Source organism: Dendropsophus ebraccatus, chromosome 2 (assembly GCF_027789765.1).
Source record: "Dendropsophus ebraccatus isolate aDenEbr1 chromosome 2, aDenEbr1.pat, whole genome shotgun sequence".
In the NCBI taxonomy this organism is placed as follows: domain Eukaryota; kingdom Metazoa; phylum Chordata; class Amphibia; order Anura; family Hylidae; genus Dendropsophus; species Dendropsophus ebraccatus.
In genome coordinates, this window is record NC_091455.1 from 73163391 (window position 1) to 73184533 (window position 21143).

Below are 21143 nucleotides of genomic sequence, written 5' to 3' on the forward strand. Positions count from 1 at the left end.
CTGCTGCACTGAGTGTACTGCCTCTATATAGTCTCCTGGCAGACTGCTGCACTGAGTGTACTGGCTCTATATAGTCTCCTGGCAGACTGCTGCACTGAGTGTACTGGCTCTATATAGCCTCCTGGCAGACTGCTGCACTGAGTGTACTGGCTCTATATAGCCTCCTGGCAGACTGCTGCACTGAGTGTACTGGCTCTATATAGCCTCCTGGCAGACTGCTGCACTGAGTGTACTGGCTCTATATAGTCTGCTGCACTGAGTGTACTGGCTCTATATAGTCTCCTGGCATTCTGCTGCACTGAGTGTACTGGCTCTATATAGCCTCCTGGCATTCTGCTGCACTGAGTGTACTGGCTCTATATAGCCTCCTGGCAGACTGCTGCACTGAGTGTACTGGCTCTATATGGTCTGCTGCACTGAGTGTACTGGCTCTATATAGTCTGCTGCACTGAGTGTACTGGCTCTATATAGCCTCCTGGCATTCTGCTGCACTGAGTGTACTGCCTCTATATAGTCTCCTGGCATTCTGCTGCACTGAGTGTACTGCCTCTATATAGTCTCCTGGCAGACTGCTGCACTGAGTGTACTGGCTCTATATAGTCTCCTGGCAGACTGCTGCACTGAGTGTACTGGCTCTATATAGCCTCCTGGCAGACTGCTGCACTGAGTGTACTGGCTCTATATAGTCTGCTGCACTGAGTGTACTGGCTCTATATAGTCTCCTGGCAGACTTCATCATGATTTACTGTCCACAGTGTAAACAATGTGGGGCAACACAGCAGTGGTTGTACAGAAAATTTAACTTTATTATCACAATGTGTTGGTTGTTGTATGTTTGCTTCACAGTGTCAGCCACTTTTCCTCTGCCTTATTAGCCATATGAAGATCACAGAGGGGGAACACCTTTATCGCTTTGCTAGTGTAATTTTTGTGACATAAAATAGTTAAGATTTTAAAAGAAATGGGGAAAATCCAGTCTTTAAGGCTATGACTGTTCTTGTATCTTTTTTTCTAATTATACAGAATTTCATCTATCTTACAATGTGTCATATTGTATTTTGGTTTGTATTACAATACATAGCAATCTACCAATGGTAATTCTGTCGGATGCGTTGTCAGCTCCTTTCCAGCCTGTTTTTCTCCTGAATTGTGATGCACTAGAGATGAGCGAAGGTACCTGGAAAACATGGATACAACCATAGGCCCTTAGGACTCCATCCTACTTCTTCAGCCACATGTAATCAAATGCAGAGAATTTGGGTTCGGATGAGCCCTAGTGTGCTAGGGATTAGCTCATCTGTATTGCTGACTCTTGTCCAAAACCAAAACTGTCTACAGCGGACCAGTGTGCATCACAACTAAACCATACAGCAATAGCAGAAGGTGGCATGGTCTAAAAATGTTTTTTTCCTTTACATGATGTGGATAGTTTAGGTGGGGGTTATGAATATCTCGTACCTGGGAAAGAGATGGTAGTATAGGTAGCAGGCAATCAGAAGGCAAAATGATAGTCTGGGCTGGGAAACCTTACATCCTTGTATCATCACATCACAACCTGGGTCCCTGCTCAGACCAGGAATTGACTGGGAAACGGCGTGGGGTATGGCAGACTCCTGTGCTGGAGCCGGTGATGTAGGTGCATGTAGTGATGCACGGTGCACCGAAATATCAATACTATCGATATTTCTGGCAGAAAAACTGTTCGGTACCAGGATTTCCTGGTATCGATACTTTATGTTAAACTGCATAATAGTGCAGATTAACATGAAGTATGGTGCAGAGAACATGGCCGGCAGCTACCTGAGCGCAGGCTGTGTTCTCTGTGTGCCGCCCCCTGCCCCTTGGTGTCCCCTCCTCCGCCTGTGCTCTCCGCTCCCGGTGGTGCCAAATTTAAATAGCCAGCACATATCGCTTGCTAGTGCCGGTTATTTTACAGGGTAGATGCCGCTGTCATAACCGACAGCGGCATTTAACCCCTCCAGAGCCGCTCCATATGCAGCAGGAGTCTGCTACATATGCAGCGGTTTCCACTGCTGCCCGCAATCACGCGGGCGGCAGTCATTCAACCATTCTGAGTATGGGACCCGTCGGTGCTGCGGCAGCGGTCCCTTACACCGGCCAGTTCCCCACCCTCCGGGACCCCCAGTTGCGGCACTGTCGCCTGCACCCCCCAGTTCTCCCACCGCCAGGAGCTGCCGGTGTCTATAATCCTTTCACCGCTCCCCCCCCCTTGCCGCGGGGCCCATTGATACAGTGGCACAGCAACTCCCAGCATACCTTTTTGTGGGGAGTTGTGCACAAGGATGTATCCTGGGAGTTGTTGTGCCAGGAGGCTGCTAATGCATTACAACTCCCAGCATACCTCCTTGTGCACTACATCCCCCAGCACACCTCTTTGTGCACAAGGAGGTATGCTGGGAGTTGTTGTGCACAAGAATGTATGCTGCATGGAGTTTTTTGTGTCAGGAGCTTGCAGCTGCACAACTGCAATTCCCAGCATACCTCCGTGTCCACTACAACTCCCAGCATACCTTCTTGTGGGCAGTTGCAAAGCACAAGGAGTTATGCTGGGGGTTGTAGTGCACCAGGAGGTTTGCTGGAGGTTGTAGTGCACCAGGAGGTTTGCTGGGGGTTGCAGTGCACCAGGAGGTTTGCTGGGGGTTGTAGTGCACCAGGAGGTTTGCTGGGGGTTGTAGTGCACCAGGAGGTTTGCTGGGAGTTGTAGTGCACCAGGAGGTTTGCTGGGAGTTGCAGTGCACCAGGAGGTTTGCTGGGAGTTGTAGTGCACCAGGAGGTTTGCTGGGAGTTGTAGTGCACCAGGAGGTTTGCTGGGAGTTGTAGTGCACCAGGAGGTATGCTGGGAGTTGTAGTGCACAAGGAGGTATGCTGGGAGTCTTTCAAAACAACATCCAGCATACCTTCTTATGCACTACAACTCCCAGCATACCTTCATGTGCACTACAACTCCCAGCATACCTCAATGTGCACTACAACTCCCCACAAAAAGGGGAAAAATGTAAAAAAAAAAAAAAAAAAAGTGTTTTTAAAATAAAATAAAAAATAAGAGGTTCTAATAATCCCTTTTTTTCAGAAAAGTAAAAAAACAAACAAAACAAACATACATGTATTTGGCATCCATTACATGCGTAATTGTCCAAACTATAAAATGTAACAAAGTGTTAAAAAAGTCACATAAATAAAAATGTTGTGTATGGGGGAAACATATCTGCAGTCAGGGAGGAGGGAAATTATATTTGTATTTTTACTTGTTTTTTCTCAAATTTTATTTAGTATTGAATTGGTATTGAGTATCGAAATCCGAAAGCTGGTATCGGTATCGAACTCAAAATTTTGCTATTGTGACATCCCTAGGTGCATGTTATGTTCAGCCACCTCCTGCCTGGTTCTTTTGAAATATGTCCAAACCTGGAATTCTCCTGTAACTTCAGTGGTTAAAAAGTCTTCTTTAACCAAGTAGATTAGTGTAGCAGACCATGCTATTGTTGTGTCAGAAAAGCAAATACTTAAACCTGGCTAAACTGAAGTGGGTTCCAGCTCTCTACTCTTACAAGTAGAGGCCGTTGTAGTATAATTTCTCTATACTTTCTGCAAGGTGCAGAATCTAATGTTTGTGTTCCGTTGTCTAAGTTGCAAACTGGTATAAAGCTTAAAGAGGATGTACCACCAGGTACGTCCTCTTTAACCTGACACAGGGATAGAATGCCGCCGTGACAGGGTAAGCCGGTGCCGCGGTCTGTTTTTCGAACCGCGGCCCGGTTCCCCTGTACGGCACCATTCTTTCCAAGGTTACTGGCCGATGCTCAAGCACTGGAGGTAGGCCGGCCGCCCCCCAGTGGGAGGGAATTCCCTCCCCTCTATGATACAGCTTCATTAGAATCAACAGGACCACCTCATACAGGGGAGGGAATTCCCTCCCACTGGGGGGCGGGCTGGCCTACCTACCTCCAGTGCTTGAGTACCGGCTGGTAACCGTGGAAGGAACAGTGCCGTACAAGGGAACCGGGCCGCGGTTTGAAAAACGCACCACGGCGCCGTTCTCAGGTTAGAATGGTTACCCAGCTTCCTAGAGTAAATCCGATATGACACAAAGTTTTAGCTGAACGTCCTAGCTTTATGAAACACTTTAAACCAGGAATTCTTTGGGCGGACAGTGGAATCCGCATGAGCATATAATGGAGCTGGCAGACAGGGAGGCGGGAACGAGCAGCACAATTACTCCATCTGCATATACCCTTTCATAGCAGAAAAGTCTGGAGGATGTTGTATTTCATTTTCCACATTGACTCTCAGGTAACATTTTTGGGTGCAGTGTTTTTGAAAAAAGGCCTTGCACAAAATGTGGTCTTTTTTTTTTTTGTCCAGACAAGTGGCCAAACAAAGTAAATGCATCATAATCACCTGCAGAGTATGGCTCTGTTCACACACTCTTAAGTAAAAGCCAGTTAGAGATATGGGAATTCAGAAGTTGTACAACTACATGGTAGGTGTATGTCTATACAGAAACCCTGTCCATAATAAATAGAGTAGAAATGTTTTACACCATTTTTTATTTTCTTATGTGGACATTCTCCCCTTGCATCCCATTTCCCTGTAGAACATGTATGGATTGCTGTCCGCAATGGTTGTCACATAACCAGGAATGAGTCATTCATAGTCTGAGGTTTTAATCTGCTCATGGCACCCAGGTCACAGAGATGAATCACATTCACATGGCATTTAGGCTTTTAGATTGAGAAATCTAGCTGCGCTCTGAGATGTTGCCTGAAATAGGGAAGTCAGATCCTGAATATATTATGGACCCAGCAGTGGGATGAAGCCCAGCTGGTTACTGTGCAGATGCTGCTGTATAGGAGAAGTTATTATAGGGATATGTTTGTATTGTAACCAGGAGAAGGGACAAATTACAGCAGGTTTTGTGATCCTAGTAAGCTTACAGATAGAATGCATGCTTAAAGATTCCTTTGTGGCTATTTTGTGCAACTAGGACTTGGCTGATCCACTAGGGTTGATCCCTACCCTAGGCTACATTCACACATTTGGTAGTTTTTACAGGACTGTATATGATGTCTGCAATCATCCACAATCTTTGTTCGCAATCCTCAAAAAACTTGTTTATAATTCACCCGTAACCTGTATTTTTTTGCAGATCAGCAAAAAAAGGGAAGGGGTGGACATTATAGACGTTTCTTCCGTACAGATTAAGGCTATGTTCACACTATGTATGTGTGCGGCTGAAACTACGGCCGTGGGAAAAAATAGACATGCAGCTGAAAACATACGGTCATTTACTTGAAAATCTGGTTCAACTAAAAATAACAAATTCTTAAGAAAGTGATGCAAACACCTCTGGGAAAGCAGGGAAACAGTTTACATGAATCGCTATTACCGGGGTTTGCCGATGCCTCTCATGGTTAATATATTGAATTAATAAAACACATTTTCGTTGTAATAAAGTCCCTTTCATTGTTCAATAATTAAATTTAAACAAATCCATCATTTTGCAATTAAATATACTGTTAAAATAAATATATACATAAATGTATATTTATGTTTATATTTATTTTTTGACAGTATATTTAATTGCACAATAATGGATTCATTTAAATATAAATGATTGAACAACGAAACTGATTTTATTTTAACGAAAATGTGTTTTATTAATTAAATATTAATTAGTACAGGAAGCTCTATAAGCCGTTAATTCATATTGCCGGTAATAGAGCATTCTGTACTAATCATCACTTTACTTTAATTAAAACATCAAATGTTTCTTCTAATTATGTTATCACAATAGCATTATTAGAAGAAACATTTAGAATTATATGTGCGCTCAGCTGATTGGCTGAGCGCACATATAATTAGCGGGTCCGCAGCACAGTGACTTCATTGTGCTGCGGACCAGCGAAGAGGACACATCGGAGTGAGTATAGAGCTCTCCCCACCCCCTCCCCTGCACTGCACCCCTCCCAGCAAGGAAGGGGGGGTCACTTAACCCCTTCCTTGCTGGGATGGGTGCAGTCTGACATCAGTCTGGCCCCCAAGGGGTTAAGGGGGATGCAGTACATCCTCCCTTAACCCCTTGGGGGCCAGACTGTAAGCAGCGATCTGTAAAGATGCTGCATACTGTAAGGAGCACAACACCGCTCACAATGATGGGTGTTGTGCTCCTGTTTGTGTGTTTTTTGTGTGTTTCTCCCTTTTTGTTTTTCAGATATCGGTATCCTGTGGATTACGTCTGATTCGGTGGACTATGTCGATGACCAGCGGTTGTTTGTTTTTTTTTTTTAATAAAATGGTCAATGAGGGATGTGGGGGTGTTTTTCTTTGAATAAAATTTTTTTTAACTTGTGTCTTGTCTTTATTTCTTTACTTTATAGACTTAGTAGTGGAAGCCGTCTAATAGACGGAATCCATTACTAAGTCGGGCCTAGTGTTAGCCGGTATAAAATGGCTAACACTAACCCCCCATTATTACCCCAGTACCCAATGCCACCAGGGGTACTGGGAAGAGCCGGGTGCCAGTGGTCCCGGAGCGTCAAAATTGGCGCTCCTGGACTGGGGCGGTAGCAGGCTGGTAAGATTTAGGCTGGGGAGGGCCTAAACCAATGGCTCTTCCCACCCTGGTGTTACCAGGCTGCTGTCGTTTGGTTTTTAACCCGGCTGGTTATAAAAATAGGGGGGACCCTATGCGTGTTATTTTTTTTTTTTTAAATAAATAATTAAAAAAAAAAAACCCGCATAGGGTCCCCCCTATTTTTATAACCAGCCGGGTTAAAAACCAAACGACAGCAGCCTGGTAACACCAGGGTGGGAAGAGCTATTGGTTTAGGCCCTCCCCAGCCTAAATCTTACCAGCCTGCTGCCGCCCGGTCCAGGAGCGCCAATTTTGACGCTCCGGGACCACTGGCACCCGGCTCTTCCCAGTATCCCTGGTGGCATTGGGTACTGGGGTAATAATGGGGGGGGTTAGTGTTAGCCATTTTATACCGGCTAACACTAGGCCCCGACTTAGTAATGGATTCCGTCTATTAGATGGCTTCCACTACTACGTCTATAAAGTAAAGAAATAAAGACAAGACACAAGTTAAACATTTTTTTTATTCAAATAAAAACACCCCCACATGTATTGCATCCCCCTTAACCCCTTGGGGGCCAGACTGATGTCAAGACTGCAACCATCCCAGCAAGGAAGGGGTTTAGTGACCCCCCTTCCTTACTGGTATGGGTGCAGTGCAGGGGAGGGGGTGGGGAGAGCTGTATACTCACCCCGATGTGTCCTCTTCGCTGGTCCGCAGCACAATGAAGTCACTGTGCTGCGGACCCGCTAATTATATGTGCGCTCAGCCGATCAGCCAATCAGCTGAGCGCACATATAATTCTAAATGTTTCTTCTAATAATGCTATTGTGATAACATAATTAGAAGAAACATTTGATGTTTTAATTAAAGTAAAGTGATGATTAGTACAGAATGCTCTATTGCCGGCATATGAATTAACGGCTTACTGGAGCTTCCTGTACTAATTAATATTTAATCAATAAAACACATTTTCGTTAAAATAAAATCAGTTTCGTTGTTCAATAATTTAATTTAAACGAATCCATCATTGTGCAATTAAATATACTGTAAAAAAATAAATATATATACAAATATATATATATTTATTTTAACAGTATATTTAATTGCACAATGATGGATTCGTTAGAATTAAATTATTGAACAACGAAAGGGACTTTATTACAAAGAAAATGTGTTTTATTAATTTAATATATTAACTATTAGAGGCATCGGCGTTCGGCATCATTGCCGGCTATTTTTGAAGTACTCCGTACAGACCGCCTGTCAATCCACGGCCGCATTTCCAGCCGCAAACAATGGTCTTGTTCATTTTTTACGGGTCCGTTTACGATCGGGCCATAGATTCATACATAGTGTGCACTGTGCAGCCGTATATCGTATACTTTCCAGCGTACGCATGAACCGGAAAAATCCGGCCGATTTACCGCCCGCAATACAGCCGCACAGATACAGAGTGTGAACCTAGCCTAAGGATGTGCAAAAATTACGGACACCCTTTCTATGATATAAGCTGCCGGAATTACGGACTGTACTAGGGCTTGTCAGTAGTTTTTACGCAAGCTCTTTTTACAGATCCCTAAACATGCGGACAGTGTGAACAGCCCAGTTTAAAGCAACAGGCCCTAAATACATCCATAATTGCAGATCTGGACAAAACTATAGAACGTGTGAATGTAGCCTTAGGCCAGTTTTATATGTACCGCATCGCTGTGAGTTTCGCAGTGAAATCCGCTGTGATGCTTGGTACAGTTATAGCCTGCGGCTCTGCATTTTCACTTCCTATTTTCATTCCACTGCGAGAATGTAGCCCCTGTGACTTAAAGGGGTTGTCTGGCAAAAATGATTACTTGACCAGGCTGCCGGGTATACATTACTGACTTTTCCTCCGCTGCGGCAGGACAGCAAACTGATTGGCTGAGCAGGGAGCTGGAAAAGCAGGCAGGAGCAGGGGCAGGTAATGTATTAGCTTGTTTAAAGCCCGGCAGCTGATGAGTTAAAGGGAAAGTTAAAGTGGCAGTGGCTTCATTCTTGCTGTAGAATTATATTCTGCTGCAAAAATGCTGAGCCATAGGCCATAACTGTACCGAGCATTGCAGTGGATTTCCCTGCTAAACTCGCAGCTTAAAATCCACTAGCTTTATTCTGCTTTTAGATGACTGTGTTTTAAATTACTGTTACATCTCTTGTTTTTTTGACAGCAATACAGAGCTAACGTAACTAATATATAGAGCTTTTTTATGAAGGCAGAAATACATAGATTTTTAAAATCTTCGTTGAATCTGCGTTTCACATTTTATCCGTATTGCATCATTATGTAATGTGTATTTCATACTTGCTTGGATGTAGTATTTACTGCACTGAAATATGGGTGCAAAACTGACACCATAAGTTCAGGTTGTCATAGAACCATCTTGCGTGTCGGTGAGTTCCCTGCACGTGTTTTATTAAGTTAAAATAGGGCTTGGGACCTTTCCACTGCAAACTAAACTTTTGCCGTCAGCTGCGTCTCCGCAATTGTTTGCATACTATGTGCAAACAGTAGTTCACTATGACCAGTGGCACAGTTACGTATGTCTGCCAAAAGTCTGATCTGTCTCTATAAAGTAAAGTTTGCCATGACCACCTCAATTCAGGTGATCAACCAGTTTAGACTGGTATGTTTACGTGCCACCATCATTTGTACCATCAATCCCATAGGAGTCTCTGATGTATGAATAGCCTCACAGCCCTAGCTGAGCTCACAGATGAGAGCTTCTATTTTGTGCACTTTGATCAGTCTGGGCCTCTCTCTTAACATGTTTGTGTGCATGAGGACTCACAATGAAGGATGTATTTGGCCTTTTCACTGTGTTACCTATTGCCTACATTTACCCAGTAGGTTACTTATGAGCTTGGTAGAAATCATTTTCAGGCTTTGTTTTGACCAGAAATCTATCAGAAACAAGCTCTAGTATTTTTGCCTTCAGCTGTTTAAATTAGCAAGACTAGTGCTGCGTTTACACGTACTATTATCGTTCGAATTTGCAAGAGAATCGTTAAGTGGTATACGCAGCGTTACGTTACGCATCGAACGACGAGCGAGAAATCGTTCATTTTGATTTTACAACATGTTCTAAAATCGTTGTTCGCAAAAAATTCGCAGATCGTTCCGTTTAAACAGTCGTTCACCGGTTTTTTTTTTTTCCCCCCCGATGTGCGAGATAGGCTTAAGCGATCGCACAACGAATTTTCCGTACGATATATTGTTCCGTCTAAACGCTCATCGTTATAAAGAAAAAATCGTTGTTTCAAAATCGTTAATCATACGATCGGACGAATTATCTTTCCGTGTAAACTCAGCATAGGGGAGATTTATCAAACTGGTGTAAAGTAGAATTGTCTTAGTTGCCCCTAGCAGATTCCATCTTTCTTACCTCACTGGTTCTTTAAAAAATCAAAGGTGGAATCCAATTGGTTGCTAGGGGCAACTAAGACAATTCTTCTTTACACCAGTTTGATAAATCTCCCCCCAAGTGTTAAAGTGTCACTGTCGTGAATTTTTTTTTTGCAGAAATAATAGTCCAGGCGATTTTAAGAAACTTTGTAATTGGGTTTATTATCCGAAAAATGCATTTTTATCATGAAAAAGCAGTTTGAAGCTCTCCCCCCTGTCTTCATTGTTCTCCTATGGAGAGAGCTAAAGAAAAGACCAAAACAGGACAACAAAGAGTTAATCTACAAATCCCTCACCCGTTATCTGTTCTGACCATCACCAGTGACCTGTCTGAGCTCAGATTACAGCTGTCACCCAGCTCTGTGCCTGTAATCCTCTGTTATCTGCTTTCTGCTGCCGGCTAACTCCCTCCTTCCTGCTCCCCCCTCCCCTCTCCCTAGAACAGACAGGGGACGTCTCCTGCAACAAGTCACAATTTTCAGATTTTTTGGAGTGGATGAAAAAGAGGAAGGAGGGGGGGACCTGGGAAAAGGCTTTTTACATGCAGATAATGGCAGATTTGGCTAATAAACCCAATTACAAAGTTTCTTAAAATCGCTTGGACTATTGATTTCTGCAAAAAAAAAAAATACGACAGTGACTCTTTAATAGCGTAGTGTGGAATAGCGGTGCGTGGCGGGCGACTGACAATCTCACAAGCACCATACATTACCTGTCTAGGCTGCAGGTCTTTTCCTTCTCCCGGTCCCACGCGGTAGCATCAGCTTCGGAGCGGCCTGTCTGAGCTGACAGAGCGCTCGTTTACATTGTTGATCAGGTCCTGCTCGGCCTGTGGAATAGGACCCTTACCGATAAATTATGATTAATTAAATTTTCCTGTAAGGAAAAATGGCTAAGAAAAATCTTTTGAATGAGATACTGCTGAAACCAACTTTGGCATTGTGGAACATATCTGGTTACATAGGAGGTAACTGTCTACATCGGGGGAGGGATCGGGTTGCAAAGGGCAGGGCATCTGCCTGCAGGGGGACATATCTGGCTCCATAGGACATATCTGACAGAAACAAGCATATCCAGCTGCAGGGGATGTATACGGCTGGAAGAGACCTGTGTGACTGCAGGGTGCATGACTGACTAGGAGCATCAAGCTCCAGGGGGGCATATAAGGCTTCCAGGGGAATACCTGTCTAGGTGTCTAGGAGCACAACTGGCTGCATTGGACATATGTGGCCGCAGGGGCTTATCTAGCAAAAAGGGGCACATCTAGCTACAGGTGGCATATATGGCTGCAGAGGACATATCCAGCTCCATGTGTACATGGCGTACCTGGCTAAAAGGAAATGCCCATTGGGTGCAATGGGCATACCTGACTACAGAAGGCATATGTGAATGCGGGGGGCATACCCAGTTAAAAAGGGCATGGGTAGCAGAAGGCTGTGTATCTGGATGCAGTAGGCATACTTGGTTGTATGGGTCATACCTGGCTACAGGATGGGTGTTATTACTGGCCACAGGAGGCGTTATTATTAGGAAGGGGCATTATTATTTGACATTACTTGAGCATTATTACTGGGTCCTACAGGTCAGTCACATTGTTATGGAGGAAACTGATCTGGGAATCAACTGCTAACAGAGACTTTATACAGAGCCTGCAGTGTGATCTTGTCCTAATTAACTTTTATAATCTGTCCCATCTTAGGGGGTTCATTGCTGGAGCATCTTATCACATGGAGGTACTTGAGCATCTCATCACATAGGGCCCAGGCCACTGAGGATGATGGTAGGTTTCTTTTATTCATCCTCAGTGCTGTTTCTGTGAGATTAGGCTATTACCATCCCTATAACATAAGATAACATATGTCAAAGGAGAAATCCAGCGAAAATTTTTATTAAAGTATTGCTTTGCACCCCAAAAGTTATGCAAATCACCAATATACACTTATTATGGGAAATGCTTATAAAGTGCTTCTTTCCCTGCACTTATGTCACGGCCGCGGCGGCGTCCCGTGCTCCGGGCCGCCGCTGCGACCTCCCTCCATCTCATGCAGCTGCCGGGGTCCCTGTGCAGGGACCCGGCGCTGCTACACGTTCGGCCCCGGGGGGCGCCTCACCTCTCCACGCTCCTGTCTCTCGCTGTGCCGGCCGGCGCGCGCGTCCCCGCCTCCTAGGGCGCGCGCGCTGGCTGTCTCAGATTTAAAGGGGCAGTGCGCTCCTAATTGGTAGTTGCACCCAATCACTCCCCTATAAATCCCAGCATGCCCTGTCCCCTGTGTTGGAGCCTCTACATGCTTCCCATAGCGTTTGGCCCAGCTCCCTGTTGTTCCTGTGTCCTGTCCGTTACCTGGTCCCAAGTCCCTGTTCCTGAGTCCTGTCCGTTACCTGGTCCCAAGTCCCTGTTCCTGAGTCCTGTCCGTTACCTGGTCCCACGTCCCCGTTCCTGGTTCCTGTTCCCCTGTCACTCCACCTGTTCCCGTGTCCAGCCTGTCACGTGCTCTCTCATCTGCAGACTATTGCCTGTGCCATCTCCTGCCACGCCTCGCCTGCCGACACCAGCAACCAAGCCAGGGGTAGCGACCTGGGGGTCGCCTGCCGCAGCAAGTCCATCCCGCCTTGCGGCGGGCTCTGGTGAAAACCAGCGGCCCCTTAGACTCCGCTCCCTGGTGAGGTTTGTGCCATCGCTGGTGCCGGTCCAGAGGATCCACTACTCCGGGCGTTACAGTAGGCTCCAACCATGGATCCCGGCGAGGTGCCTGATATCCGTGAGGTAGCCCGAGTGGTCGCCCTACAGGCTCAACAGATCCAGCAACAGTCACAGCTGATCCAACAACTGACTGCAGCCGTACAGCAGCATACCACAGCTCAGCAGTCATCACCCCCGGCAACCTCTTCAAAACTACGACTGGCTCTCCCAAGTAAATATGGAGGTGACCCCAAGTTGTGCAGAGGATTCCTGACCCAGTGCACTATGTATATCGAACTTTTAAGCAGTCAGTTTGCCACCGAGCGCTCTAAAGTGGCTTTCATTATCAGCCTATTGGAGGGTCGAGCTCTGGCCTGGGCCACACCACTATGGGACCGTAATGAGCCGGTTGCTGCCAATTTCCGAATCTTCTTGGACGAGTTCCGCTCTGTCTTTGAGGAACCTGCCCGTGCGTCTTCAGCTGAGACTGCTCTTCTCAATCTATCCCAAGGTACTTCCTCCGTTGGTGACTACGCCATCCGGTTCCGCACCCTGGCTGCGGAGCTAGACTGGAATGAGGCCGCTCTGATTGCCACCTTTAAAAAGGGCCTGTCCAGTCAAGTGAAGGATGTGCTCGCTGCCCGGGACCTGCCTACCTCCCTGAACGAACTTATCCTACTAGCTACCAGAGTCTACACCAGGTTCGCCGAGAGAGAGGAGGAGGTCCGGCAAGGACGGCGTCTGAGTCTGCCCCGTCGCCATCCCCGGCTGGCACCGGTGTTCCAGAATCCCGTGGCTCCCATGTCTCAGTCGCCTCCAGAGGTTCCTATGCAGGTGGAACGTGCTCGCCTGACGACTGATGAGAGGAACCGTCGACTGGCCCAAAATCTCTGCCTCTATTGCGGTGGCGCGGATCACTATCGGCAGAGATGTCCCCAACGCCCTCAGCGTCCGGGAAACGCTCGCACCTAGGTCCGGTGGGAGAGGCCTCCCTAGGTGTGAATGCCACCTCTCCAAGGTTGACTATGCCCGTCTCTATCCAGACACCCTCAGGGCAAGTTTTTCAGTCTACTGCCCTCATCGACTCTGGCTCTGCTGGCAGTTTCATCTCTGCTTCGTTGGTCCAAAGATGGCGGCTACCCGTTATCCAGCTTGCCCAACCCCGGTCTATCTCTTCGGTTACGGGGGAGATTCTTTCCGAAGCTGTGTACAGCCAGACGGCACCCCTAGTCCTCCAGGTGGGCGCCTTACATCAGGAGAAGATCTCCTTCTATGTCTTGCGCCATTCCTCTTCCAACCTCCTGCTGGGTCTTCCTTGGCTGCAATTCCATACCCCTAAGCTGGACTGGAGAACTGGGGAGGTTCTCAGCTGGGGTCAGGACTGTCATAACCGGTGTCTGAGATCCCCTCAACCCAAGTGCTCTACAAGGTCACCTGCTTATGTCAAGCCTCTATCCGGGCTACCGGAGGACTACCAAGACTTTGTCGATGTTTTCTCGGCCAAGGAGGCAGACTCACTACCACCCCATCGGGCCTATGATTGCCCTATAGACCTCCTCCCAGGGGCTTCTCCTCCACGTGGTCGAGTATACCCTCTCTCTGTGCCCGAGACTGAAGCCATGTCCTCCTACATCCAGGAGAACTTACGAAAGGGCTTCATCCGTAAATCCACGTCTCCAGCTGGCGCCGGATTTTTCTTTGTTCAGAAGAAGGACGGTTCCCTCCGCCCATGCATAGACTATCGGGGCTTAAATAAGGTGACTGTTAAGAACCGCTATCCTCTTCTGCTTATTCCGGAACTATTCGACCGTCTTCGTGGAGCTAAGATCTTCTCCAAGCTGGATCTCAGGGGAGCGTATAACTTGGTCCGAATTCGTAAAGGAGACGAATGGAAGACCGCTTTCAACACCAGGGATGGGCACTACGAATATCTGGTCATGCCATTCGGCCTATGCAATGCCCCAGCGGTCTTCCAGGAATTCGTGAACGATATCTTCCGAGACCTCCTCTATGTCTGCGTCATTGTCTATTTGGATGACATTTTGGTCTTCTCCCCGGACCAGCAGACTCATGTGGCACAAGTGCGTCAGGTTCTACGAAGACTACGGGCCAATCATCTATACGCCAAGCTTGAGAAGTGTGTTTTCCATCAGCGCAGCCTTCCATTTCTTGGCTATATCGTCTCCGATCAGGGCCTACAAATGGATCCAGCCAAGCTCGCAGCTGTCCTTCAATGGCCACGCCCTGTGGGACTTAGAGCTATCCAACGTTTCCTGGGCTTCGCCAACTATTACCGGCAATTCATCCCTCACTTCTCTACCCTGGTCGCACCCATTGTGGCTCTCACTAAAAAGAAGGCGGACCCCAGACGTTGGCCTCCAGAGGCCGAACAAGCCTTCAATAGCCTCAAGTCTGCCTTTGCCTCTGCTCCTGCTCTAGTCCGCCCGGATGTCTCCAGGCCGTTTTCTCTCGAGGTCGATGCTTCTTCTGTGGGCGCAGGAGCCATTCTCTCGCAAAGGGACACATCAGGCAAGACCAGAACCTGCGGGTTCTTTTCCAAGACTTTCTCCCCTGCCGAGAGGAACTATACCATTGGGGACCGCGAACTCCTGGCCATTAAGTTGGCACTGGAGGAGTGGCGTCATCTACTAGAGGGGGCTAAACACCCTGTTAACATTTACACGGACCACAAGAACCTCCTCTACCTCCAATCGGCTCAACGCCTCAATCCCAGGCAGGCTCGGTGGTCCCTCTTCTTTTCTCGGTTCAACTATACCATCCACTTCCGTCCAGCCGAGAAGAACCTAAAGGCCGATGCATTATCCCGAGCATCCGATGTCATGGGGCAAGAGGAATCTCCTCGTCACATAATACCTCCCGACCGCCTAGTACCAGTTGCCACTTCTGCTCTGCAGAGACTGCCTCCCGGGAAGACTTATGTGCGCCCCGCACTCCGTAAACGTATCTTGAGGTGGGGGCATTCCTCCTTGGTAGCCGGGCATCCAGGAACCCAAAAGACCGGGCAATTGATCTCCCGTCACTACTGGTGGCCCAATCTCCTCCAGGATGTCAAGGATTTTGTGGCTTCCTGTGCAGTTTGTGCCAGGAATAAGTCTCCCCGTCAAAGACCTGCCGGCCTACTTTTGCCCTTGCCAGTCCCGGACCATCCCTGGCACCACATTGGGATGGATTTTATCACAGACCTACCTCCATCTGCGGGCAATACAGTCATTTGGGTGGTGACGGACCGCTTCTCCAAAATGGCTCACTTCGTGGCCCTTCCTGGTCTGCCCTCTGCTCCTCGTCTGGCTCAGTTGTTCTTCCGACACATCTTCCGCCTGCATGGACTTCCTCTTCACATTGTGTCCGACCGAGGCTCTCAATTTGTCTCTAAGTTTTGGCGTGCCCTCTGCTCGCAACTCCAAGTGAAGCTGGACTTCTCTTCGGCCTATCATCCTCAGACTAACGGGCAAGTGGAGAGAGTCAATCAGATTCTGGGTAACTACCTACGCCATTTTGTTTCCAGCCGCCAAGACAACTGGGCCGATCTACTCCCATGGGCAGAATTCTCATATAACCATCTGGACTCGACTTCCACAGGCAAGTCTCCTTTCTATGTGGTCTACGGGCATCATCCTCGTCCTCCTCTGCCTCTCTCTCCATCCTCCGAGGTCCCAGCCGTGGAGGAGTTGTTATCTGACCTGCAATCGATCTGGGAACAAACTCGACAGTCATTACTCAAAGCCTCTAAACGCATGAAGGATCAGGCTGATAAGAGGAGGAGATCTGCCACAAATTTTCTCCCAGGTGACAAAGTCTGGCTCTCGGCCAAATATGTCCGACTCAAGATTCCCAGCTACAAGTTGGGTCCTCGATTCCTCGGTCCTTTCTCTGTGCTAAGACGCATCAACCCTGTCACCTACAAGCTCCGCCTACCCCCCACTATGCGGATTCCGAACTCCTTCCATGTTTCCCTATTAAAACCAGTGGTTCTGAACCGGTTCTCAGATAAGTCTTCGTTCTCTGCTCCTCAAGCCGTCTCTGACGACGTCTACGCTGTTAAAGACATTCTGGCCATGAAGACTGTCAGAGGGAGAAGGTTCTTCCTGGTGGATTGGAAAGGATTTGGTCCTGAGGAGAGGTCCTGGGAACCCGAGGCTAACATCCTGGACCAAGATCTCATCAAGAGGTTCCTGCAGGTTAGAAAGAGGGGGAGGCCAAAGGGGGGGGGTACTGTCACGGCCGCGGCGGCGTCCCGTGCTCCGGGCCGCCGCCGCGACCTCCCTCCATCTCATGCAGCTGCCGGGGTCCCTGTGCAGGGACCCGGCGCTGCTACACGTTCGGCCCCGGGGGGCGCCTCACCTCTCCACGCTCCTGTCTCTCGCTGTGCCGGCCGGCGCGCGCGTCCCCGCCTCCTAGGGCGCGCGCGCGCCGGCTGTCTCAGATTTAAAGGGGCAGTGCGCTCCTAATTGGTAGTTGCACCCAATCACTCCCCTATAAATCCCAGCATGCCCTGTCCCCTGTGTTGGAGCCTCTACATGCTTCCCATAGCGTTTGGCCCAGCTCCCTGTTGTTCCTGTGTCCTGTCCGTTACCTGGTCCCAAGTCCCTGTTCCTGAGTCCTGTCCGTTACCTGGTCCCAAGTCCCTGTTCCTGAGTCCTGTCCGTTACCTGGTCCCACGTCCCCGTTCCTGGTTCCTGTTCCCCTGTCACTCCACCTGTTCCCGTGTCCAGCCTGTCACGTGCTCTCTCATCTGCAGACTATTGCCTGTGCCATCTCCTGCCACGCCTCGCCTGCCGACACCAGCAACCAAGCCAGGGGTAGCGACCTGGGGGTCGCCTGCCGCAGCAAGTCCATCCCGCCTTGCGGCGGGCTCTGGTGAAAACCAGCGGCCCCTTAGACTCCGCTCCCTGGTGAGGTTTGTGCCATCGCTGGTGCCGGTCCAGAGGATCCACTACTCCGGGCGTTACAACTTACTACTGCATCAAGGGTTCACTTCCTGGATAACATGGTGATGTCACGACCCGACTCCCAGAGCTGTGCGGGCTGTGGCTGCTGGAGAGGATGATGGCAGGGGGACACTGAGGGACACAGGGCACTGGAGGGACACTGAGCATCCCCCTGCCATCATCCTCTCCAGCAGCCACAGCCCGCACAGCTCTGGGAGTCGGGGCGTGACATCACAATTTTGTCCAGGAAGTGACATCACCATGTTATCCAGGAAGTGAAGCCTTGATGCAGTAGTAAGTGCAGGGGAAAAAAAATGTATAAGCATTTGCTGTAATAAGTGTAAATTGGTGATTTGTATAACTTTTGGGGGGCAATATATTAATAAAAATTTTAGCCGGACTTCTCCGTTAACATTAGAATTAAAATCCTAATATTACAGAAATGGCACAGAGGGTGAAGGTAAGAAACTAATCTTCATCCTCGGCGTCCTGTACCCTACAGGGAAATATCAGCAGGCTGAATTTCTGTCCCATAGACAACCCTATAAGCAGATGCCTGTGCAGCAGGGGCGGGAGCTCAGCAGTCTGCAAATACACATAATCTGCACACTGACCAACTCCTTGTATTACACAGTTTGGAGAGGAGTGGAAGATAGGCTACACAGCCTTCTGCTTCCTCACTAACACCTCTATCCCCTCTCCTTTCCAGCTCTGTTCTCCACTGTTGTGTCGGGTACTTGGGGATGATTGCTGTATGTAGGATGGAGGGAGGTCGGCACAGAGAGGAGGTGGAGGGGTGAAAACAGGACAAATCCACCAAGGCTGTTTTTTGTCCTGTAGGCTGCTGTGTTTTTCCCCTGGGGCTGCTGTGGCGACCCCCATTGACTGGCTACAAGGGGTCTTATCTGGTTGCAAGGGGCATACCCGACCACATGAGGCATACCTGGGGACATGCCTAACTGCATGGGTTAAGCTGTATACAAAGGGCACATTTGGCTGCAAATGTTATACCTGGCTAAAAGGGGCATAACTGGCCACAGTGGGTTCTATCTGGCTACAGGGGGGCATCCCTGGCTGCTGGGGGGCATAGCCTGATACAAGGGGCACATCCAGCAGCAATTGGCATACCAGGCTACAACTGGGGAATTGCTACTGGGGCATTATTAATGGTTATAGGAGGCATTTTTTTTAGGCTACATGGTGCTCTATATGTGGCTGGGCTGCATTGTGATTTCTTCCTTAATTAGTCACCATGTATAACCATTTACTTAGGGGTACTTGGCTGGAGCATCTCGTCACATAGGGGTACTTGGGTTAAAAAGGTTGAGAAACACAGCTGTATTGCAGGCCCAAAATTCAGCATAAAGATATACTTCACCTCTTCATGCCCGGCTTCCTGGCTTTCTTTTGGCTTCTCCTCGTGTTCACTGCAACAGCCACTGGCATTTCTGAGACCTCCCTGAAATAACAAACCCCAATCGCTGGCCGAGTCAATAACTGGCCGAGACTGGACAGAGCTGCTGCCGCTAGTGATAGGTCGAGCAGCTTGTCACTGCAGAGATGGCTTCAGAAGCTTCATTGGTGGCTGCTGGGAGAAGCCGTAAGGACATTGGAAAGCTCAAAGGGTTAAAGGACAACTCCCACGAAAAATGTTTGTTGCTTATTTAACACACATTACAAAGTTATATAACTTTGGAATGTGGTTAAATACCCGTTCTGGTCTCGGCACCTGGATCCCCACTGTGTTTTAAAAAAAACTCTGATGTGTCGCTATGCTTTTAAGGGTTACTCTGCCCAGACTATCCTAAAGAAAATGCTTCCAACACCCCGCTGTATTACTCACTAACCAGTAATTTGAAACCTTTCCTGCATTTCTAGGCCTCTCCTTTGCTACGATTAAAGTTTTTTAAATCCAGGAACTATTTTGGCTCTGTGACTGCTGCCCCCTGATCTGTAAAACCAGTCGCTTCCATCAGGAGATGCTCCTGATGATTGGAGAACAGCCAATCTTATACCCATCCAGTAGTAGCTAAAGTGATAGAAACACTTTCAGAAAGAAGGGGGCATTTTTTTAGGCTACAGGGGCACTATATGTGGATACAAGTGGCGTTATTACTTGACAAGAAGGCTCTTGTTAAAGTAAAGTTTTAATAAAAAAAAAACTGCAAAGAATCGGGTTATCATAGAAAAATACAATAGGAAAAATACAGACATATTTAGATAAAATGGAATACCAGTTTACAAAATAAACCAGAGAAAATCGGAACTGAAAGCAAATGTACCATTACGTACATTCACTTTAAGGTTAGCATATCAATAGAACTGAACTGCTGCGGGGAAGCTGGTGCTGTGGCCTTTTTTTTTTCTTTTTAAATATAAATAAGTTCCCGGGCATGGCGCTGGTCTATTCCCAGGCACCGGCCGGGCTGAAGCACTGCAGGTGTGTCGGCCCACCCCCAGAAGGCGGAAACCCCCGCCCCACTGTGACGTGGCTCTATTGATTCTAATGGAGCTGTGTCACAGAGGGGACTGGGGTTTTCTCCCACTGGGGATGGGTGCATCAGCCCCAGCCAGTGGTCGGTAATAGACTGGCGCCATGCACGGGAACTGGGCCACGATTCTAAAAAAAAAGGCACCAGTCTCACAGGCTTCTTCGCGCCAGTGCCGTTGTATTGTTATGCTAAACTTAGAGCCAATGTACCTGATGGTACATTAGCTTTAATATGTTACAAGACATTTGGGTCGAGTTTTCCTGGGGAAGAACAACAGGCCAGTCCATCAAGCTAGATGCCCCAGAAGAATGAACAATTTGTCATATCTCGTCTTTAGTGTGTAAGCCGCCACACCAACCCTTTCCTCTGGTGTCAAATACAGATAATACCACATAATAAGGGTAGTATTACAAGGGCCGACGAAGGCCCGATAATAACTAAACGAGCGCCGATCTGCTAGATCGGCGCTCGTTTACTGGGCCTATTACACGGCCCGATTATCGTTTAACAAAGGCTATAGGGACATCAATACCTATGTCCTTGCAGCCCTTGCTTTTACTTTATACATTACCTATCCATGCTGCAGGGCTCCTCTTGCGGTCTTCTTCTCCCCAGGTCCTGCGCGCTCCAGCTTCAAAGCGGCCTGTCTCAGCTGACAGACCGCTCAGCCAATCACTGGCCGCAGCGGGATAGGTAATGTAAATCTTCAGTCGCCGACCACGCACCGCTATTACACATAGCGATGCGCGGTCGGCGCCCGACAATTATAGGTTCAAACCTATATCAACGATCAGCCGATGATTGTTGTCATCGGCTGATCGTTGTATTTATTACACAGAGCGATAATCAGCCGAATTGCGCAAATTTGGCGATTATCGTTCCGTGTAATAGTACCCTAAGACCAGGGGATCAGTGTTTTAATTTAATGCCCCAATTTCCTTGTCCTGGTTTTGGGCAAGAGACGTGGATTAATAAGGGAGGGCCGAAGGA

At 48.0% G+C, this 21143-nt stretch overlaps 1 protein-coding gene across 5 annotated transcripts in view; it reads left to right on the forward strand.

Annotated features, from left to right (window-relative positions):
* ANKRD12 (ankyrin repeat domain 12) overlaps positions 1-21143 on the forward strand; it is an 88373-nt gene that overhangs the window by 19921 nt on the left and 47309 nt on the right. The window lies entirely within an intron of this gene.